This window comes from Palaemon carinicauda, chromosome 38, assembly GCF_036898095.1.
Source record: "Palaemon carinicauda isolate YSFRI2023 chromosome 38, ASM3689809v2, whole genome shotgun sequence".
In the NCBI taxonomy this organism is placed as follows: Eukaryota; Metazoa; Arthropoda; class Malacostraca; order Decapoda; family Palaemonidae; genus Palaemon; species Palaemon carinicauda.
Genome location: NC_090762.1, coordinates 62338157 through 62345422, shown reverse-complemented (window position 1 = coordinate 62345422; position 7266 = coordinate 62338157). Strand labels below are relative to the sequence as shown.

Genomic DNA, 7266 nt, shown 5'->3' with positions numbered 1-7266 from the left:
AAATTTTAGACAATGATCAGACGTGAACAAAATGAGAGAGAGAGAGAGAGAGAGAGAGAGAGAGAGAAAGAGAGAGAGAGAGAGAGAGAGAGAGCTTGGTAATTAGTCTTAATAACATTAGAATGCTTCTGGATACCATAATCACATACACAGCCTCATCTATGCACATGGAGCAAGTACATCCCCAATGTAATCGACATGAAAGCTATTACTCCCAATACAAATTATTCTCTCTCTCTCTCTCTCGTCTCGTCTCGAGCAGAACACCATCCGCCGAGCAGCGTCTGGAAAGGGAGTAGAATCTCGATAAATCAATATAATTATATTTTCTCTCCCTTTCTTCCCCCTCCATTTAATTCCAAGTTAGACGACTGTACAAATCATTACTACTAATTGATGCCAGAGATGATGATATATAAGGTACGAGTTCTCTTATTCTTATAACCAGATATTATCTTATTGCAGTGACGTCACCCGAGAGGGCGGAGCATCGCGTTGCCAAAGTTATAAATAGGAGTGCGGCACCATGGATCCCTCAGTGCTTGCTAACATGGACAAGGATCAGCTGAAGAAGCAGATTGAGAACATGAAGTACCAAGCGTCAATGGAGAGATGGCCCCTCTCCAAAAGCATAGCGGCGTAAGTATTCCCCTCAAGTAATTGTGCCTGTTCTGTCCCCTTAACCTTGTCTGTGAACGTGAAGTAATGTGAACAAACACGTGTCTGTTACGTTACGTTTCGGTCTTTGCAAAGCCGCTATCAACGAATGGAGTCAGTGTCGGTTCAGTGCAGCGATGGACGTCCAGATAAGCACAAGGACTGTGTGTACGTGGGGGATGAATTAACAGTGCCACCAGAGTCTGGATTGTGAGGGAGGGTCGAATTTGTGCAGGGGGAGGAATGGATAGAGATACTGGAAATATTAGAAGAAAAGGATGGGAGTGTTCGTACCATTTTATTTAGCAACCTCTCTCTCTCTCTCTCTCTCCTCTCTCTCTCTCTCTCTCTGATCGATAAGTGGTGAACAGTACGAGTGAGTGTCTGTGTCTGACAGGCACCACCTCCTAGACACACACCCCTTTGGGATGTCCCGCGCGCTCGTTAAAAGGCCTCAAAACAACCACCAGACGAAGGATACACTTTGCACGCAAATGTTGGAGCCATGGACAGGTTTCACGCATTTGAGTGCGCGCGCACAGCATACACTCACAATAACATACATACACACACATATATATATATATGTGTGTGTGTATCTATGTACACACACACACACACAACACATATATATATTATATATATATATAATTAACCTACCAAATAAATATAACTATATGCATAATAGGAATGTATACATACATCTATACATTTATATCACATATACATAACGTACATTATACTACCAATAGCCACAGGAGAAGTACGAGGAGAGCAATATTATTCACGAAACAATGAAAAGAGGAGGATTCAATAGAAGCTCGATGTTGAACACCAACCAATTAAGAGTTTTTCTTCTTCTTCTGAAAGTTAAAGGAAAGATCCCAAGCAGGTAAAACAGGGATGCTTTCGATTGTGGAAATTGTGGGAAATTTAGGTAAATAATTAGTATTTAAGAAGGGATTAGGGAAATAACTTGCAAGGGGAATCAATTCAGTAATGTAGATTTGTGGGAAAATATGAATGAATATCAGGAAATAAGGGAAGAACAAGTAAGGAAAATAAGAATAATTATCCAGAAATAAGGGAAGAACAAGAAAAAAAAATAAGTATCAGGAAATAAGAGAAGAATAAGTAAATGAAATAAGAATAAGTATGAGGAAATAAGGGAAGAACAAGTAAGGAAAATATAAAATAATGAATCAGGTAATAAGGGAAGAACAAGAAAATGGAATAAGAATAAGTATCAGGAAATAAGGGAAGAACAAGTAAGGAAAATAAGAACAGGTATCAAGAAACAAGGAAAGAACAAGTAAAGGAATAAGAACAGGTATCAAGAAATAAGGGAAGAACAAGTAAGAAAAATAGGAAGAACAAGTAAGAAAAATAGGAATAAGTATCAGGAAATAAAGGAAGAACAAGTAAGGAAAATAAGAACAAGTCTCATGAAATAAGGGAAGAACGAGAAAAGCATTTATTTTGAGTTTCGACAGGAAAAATAAGAGGACCCAAGGATGCAAAACTCGAGAAACGAGGGGAGAGGTGAAAGGGATGCTGGCTGAGGGGAGACGCGGATGGCCGGATAGGGAAAAGGGGGATTAACGAATAAAAGGGGAAATGACGTACAAAGGGTGAGTAAAGAGGGGAAACTGAGTCATACAAGGGGAATGAAAATGGGATTATTAAAGAGGGCAACGAAGAGGGAAAAAAGGGATAAAAGAGGATACTGCTGAATATAATGAGATGAAAAGAGGGAAAGAAGATAATCAGGAATAATGTATGGGAGGAAAAAGATAAAAACAAGTTGGAAAATCATAAATCAAGCAATAAAATTGAGAAATGAGGAAGATGAGATAGTTAGAAAAAGTATAAAAAGGAAGGAAAGAGAGAAATAAGGCAATACGGAAAAGAAAAAAAGGGAAAAGGATAAATTAATGGAAATAAAGGTTAAAAGGGAGATTTAAAAGAAAGATAAGAAAAGGATCTTAGGGAAATCCCACCACCGTAGGAATCTTATGAGAAGGAAATCAATGGAGAGAGAGAGAGAGAGAGAGAGAGAGAGAGAGAGAGAGACTCTCTCTCTCTCTCTCTCCTCCCTGTCACCAGCTTAAGGTAGCGCCACGCCCACAATCATAACCTGTGTTTCCTTGTGCAAACAACCCCTACCCCTGTATTTTCCTGTGCATAAAACTTGTTTCACTGGCTACAACCATAGACTATATTTTACCCTGTCTACATCCAAGAAACATTTCCTCGGCCTATAATCATAAACTTTAGATTCCCCCGCCTTAAAAATAGCCTATAATTTCCTATAATTACAATAAAAACCTGTGTTCTTTGCCTAAAACTATAAACTGCATGATTCCCCTATCTACAACCATAGCATGTCTTTTCTCCTGACTACAATCATACCCTCTCATGTTCTCCTAATAACAATCATAGCTTGTATGTTCTTCTACCTGCAATTATATCCTATGTTACCCTGTCAGCAATCTAAGCCTGTATTTTCCCTGGCTACAACCAGAAACTGTATTTTCCCCCCAAGAACTTATGCCACCCTCTACATGTCGGAACTTTGACCATAGGGAAAATTTACAAATGTTACCTTATTATTTACACACAACTTCAATCACAACCTGCATTTTTGACAATCACAATAACATTATCTCACTCAACTTATCCCGTATTTTACCCTCGCCACAATAACCCCTTGTACTTTTCTATGTCAATAATAAAACCTATATTTTACTTTAATCACAACCACAATACGACAAACAGGTTTTTTTGGTATCTACAACTTACATTTACTTTTCCCAAAAATCAAAATTTACATTTTCCCAAGAATCAAAATCATAACAATAATTAACCTAACCCAAATTGAAACATTTCCAAGTCTATATCACACCTTGTCTGCACAAACAAGCTTAGTTTATAGTTTCTTACCTTCAATCATAAACAATTACAGCTGGTACTTTCCCCGCCCTAAAAACACAAATCATATGTAATGCCGGTACTAATCCCAACCATTGTTTTACCGTGGCCCAAATTACACTCTGTATGTACACGGATACTCAATCACAATATATATTTCCCCTGCTATCACCATAAACTATATTTCTATCTTTTCTTAAATGCCCAGTCTCCAATTCGTAGTCCCAATCCTTAATTTTCCATTTCCACAATTACTTTCCATATTTATTCCAATCTCAACTTACATTTTATTGCTTTCATTATTACTAGGTAAGCTACAACACTAGTTGGAAAAGCAGGATACTCTAAGCACAAGGGTATCAACAGGAAAAACAGCCCAATGAGGAAAGGAAATAAGGACACAGATAGATAGTGTGTGTACCCTCATGTAAGAGAACTCTATCCCAAGGCAGAGGAAGGCCATAGTACAGAGGCTATGGCCCTACCAGAGACTGGAGAACAATGGCTTGATTTTGAAATATCCTTCTCCTAGTAGAGCTGCTAACCATACTTCGAGTTTCTTTACACTTAACGAAAGGAAAGTAGCCAGGCCTACAGTCACAACAATATTTCTAATTACTCCTGATCTCTTTACTATCCGGTAACCACAATGTCTTCATGCCTCAATCATAATTTGTATTTTGTTACGCCCAATATCAGAACCATCCATTTTCATCGACAAGAATTCCACGTTGCATTTTCTTACACAAACAAAAATCATTTGTATTTACGCTTGATAATAAAAGTTGTGCGTCGAATTTTTTTTCCAAATATTTATAGCAAACTGTCCTCCATTCTGTACTTATCACCTGTCACAAATTGTATTTTAGCTTATCCCTGATCATAAGCTGTATTATACAAGATGCTCTCTATAAAAACCGTTGTCATATAAACACAATCAAAATAGAAATTTCCCTTTTTATTAATTACATCCAGTAATTTCGAGCGACATTCCCTTCCACTTCTGTAATTCCATACGGTCAATCTATATAAGATGTTCCCTTACCTTTAAAAACAAGGCGTATTTTATAAAAATCACCATCAAAGCATAAATTTTCCCTTACTTCAATTACAAAACGCTTCCTTCATCTCAACCATTAATTAATAATAATTTCCAATCACTACAACAAGATTCTGTAGTTTCTCTATCCTTCGATAGTAAACCGTATTTTTGCAGTTCACAGTCAAATCATGACTTCCCCTCACACCCAAACAACCTGTATTTGCCCACGGTAAAACCATATGAATCTTACTGAACCTTTATTTTCTAACTAGTGTATGCGACCGTACAAAATAAGGGCTAAATATTTATATAGATATGCACACACGCACGCGCACACACTTATATTCAACCCTTCCCACTCCATCCCTCTTTCCTAGCTATAACCCCTCTAACCAGGGTATGACTACTCCCTCTCCCACCAACCCGAGGAACAGGGAGACTAAATAGTTATACGCCTTGCCGCTTACAGTGACCGGAAATTATATATATACATATATATATATATATATATATATACATATATATATACATATATATATATATGTATATATATATACATATATATATACATATATATATATATATATATATACATATATATATATGTATATATATACATATATATATACATATATATATACATATATATATATATATATTATATACATATATATATAAATATTATATATATATATATATATATCCAGACACTATATTTATTAGGGAAGATCTTCCCTTTCATAACACCAAATTCTCCAGGAGCTGCCCATACTCTGAAGAACAACCTGAATATTCCCCTGACCTTAGTTAATATATAAATGTTCCTTTGCCTTTCCAATAACTATCATCAACATATTAATTTTCCCTTACACTTGGCAGTAGTTTGAGTTCTTCCGTTAGCTCACAATATATTCATTAAAATCTAAATTTTCCATTGTCTAGATGTTCCTGAAGCTATATATCTTATCATAATACACGCACAAATGAAGAGAGAGAGAGAGAGAGAGAGAGAGAGAGAGAGAGAGAGGAGAGAGAGAGGAGAGAGAGAGAGAGAGTCTTTCTGTTTATACTGTACATGCAAAACAGTGCTAATCGTTATTTAGCCAAGAATATTGATAATTGTACAAAACACTAGAATCTAAATAGACACCTTTACAAATCAGTGACCTTATTGAAACTAGACGAAAGTAAATTTTCTTCCTAGCCAAATCATTATCACAAATGATCATTACCATTATTATAATCATTATCATTGCAGCTATCATTATCATCATCCTCTTCAAAGAATAAAAAAAAAAGGCAATTCAACTGTATAAAAAATAGCAAACTAAACAAAACAATAAATTAACGTATTAATAAATAAATAATGAGGAAAAACCAAGTTAGTAATCACATTAATCCCAAAAGTAAGGATAATCAACAAATGTTAATTCCGGATTCACGTCAGAATGATTTATGCGCAACAACTCTCTCCTACATAAATATCTATTCATCTGTAATGCAGATGAGGAACCATTGCAAAAGGTGTCTTGGTAAATAATCAACCCTTGTCACGTTGATCTTAATATAGGCAGACGAGAGAGAGAGAGAGAGAGAGAGAGAGGAGAGAGAGGAGAGAGAGAGAGAGAGAGGGGGGGGGTACATTCTTTTCCTGATTCGTATTAACCGGTTAATTAATTAGTGCATAACAACAAAGGCCTTGATGAATAATAATAACAATAATAACAAAGACTTAAAAACTCGCTTGCATTTCAAAGCGCAAAATTGTGGGTTGAAAAGACATTTTAGCGGTTTCTGTTATTGCAAGGGTCAGGCCGTGGCTGCAACTCTTGACCTCTGGGTAAGGTCAAAGTTCATGTACTCGGGGAAAAGTCAAGAAGGGAAAGAAAGGAGAGAAGGAGCATATACATCACAAAAGAGTTATACATACATGTACGCGAAATACACAGACACAGACACACACACATATATATATATATATATACTGTATATATATATATAATATATATATATTTCCACATATACATATATATACATATATATATATATATATATATATACATTATTTACCATAACATCTGTTCTTATCTTCAAAACTTTCCTCATATTACTTCAATTAAACAATACACGCACACACATACATACATATATATGCACGCAGACACACACACACATAATATATATATATATATATATATATGCTTTCATCAGATTATTTCAATAATGTCACGCTGAAAGTAGAATTGCAATCTTGAAAATAAAAAATAATCGTTCTGTTCAACTGGTTATTTTCAGCTATAATAAATATACTGTATATATATATATATATATATATATATATATATATACTGTATATATATATATATGTATGCACACACACACACACGAGTGTATTTCTATGTTTTGTTCTATAATTAGTAAAATGTAGATCATATCAACTTTTCAAGTCAAGATCGAGCAGACATGATATTTTCGAACAGAGTACATGCATTACGTTTACGTCATTAGTCATGGATGTAAATAGGCAAATGAATTTCATAAACAAACAAAAATGAGAAAACTATTGGTGAATGTGAATACCAGTAGAACAAGACTTAGACAAAAGCATTTACATCGTACAATGAAAGAGGACATAA

At 35.2% G+C, this 7266-nt stretch overlaps 1 long non-coding RNA gene across 1 annotated transcript in view; it reads left to right on the top strand.

The window, feature by feature from the left end:
• Positions 1 to 500: 500 nt before the first annotated feature.
• LOC137630675 (uncharacterized) overlaps positions 501 to 7266 on the top strand; it is a 37834-nt gene continuing 31068 nt past the window's right edge. The window contains exon 1 of the long non-coding RNA XR_011041758.1: positions 501 to 639. This is a non-coding gene — a long non-coding RNA (uncharacterized lncRNA). The remainder of the gene's footprint in view (positions 640 to 7266) is intronic.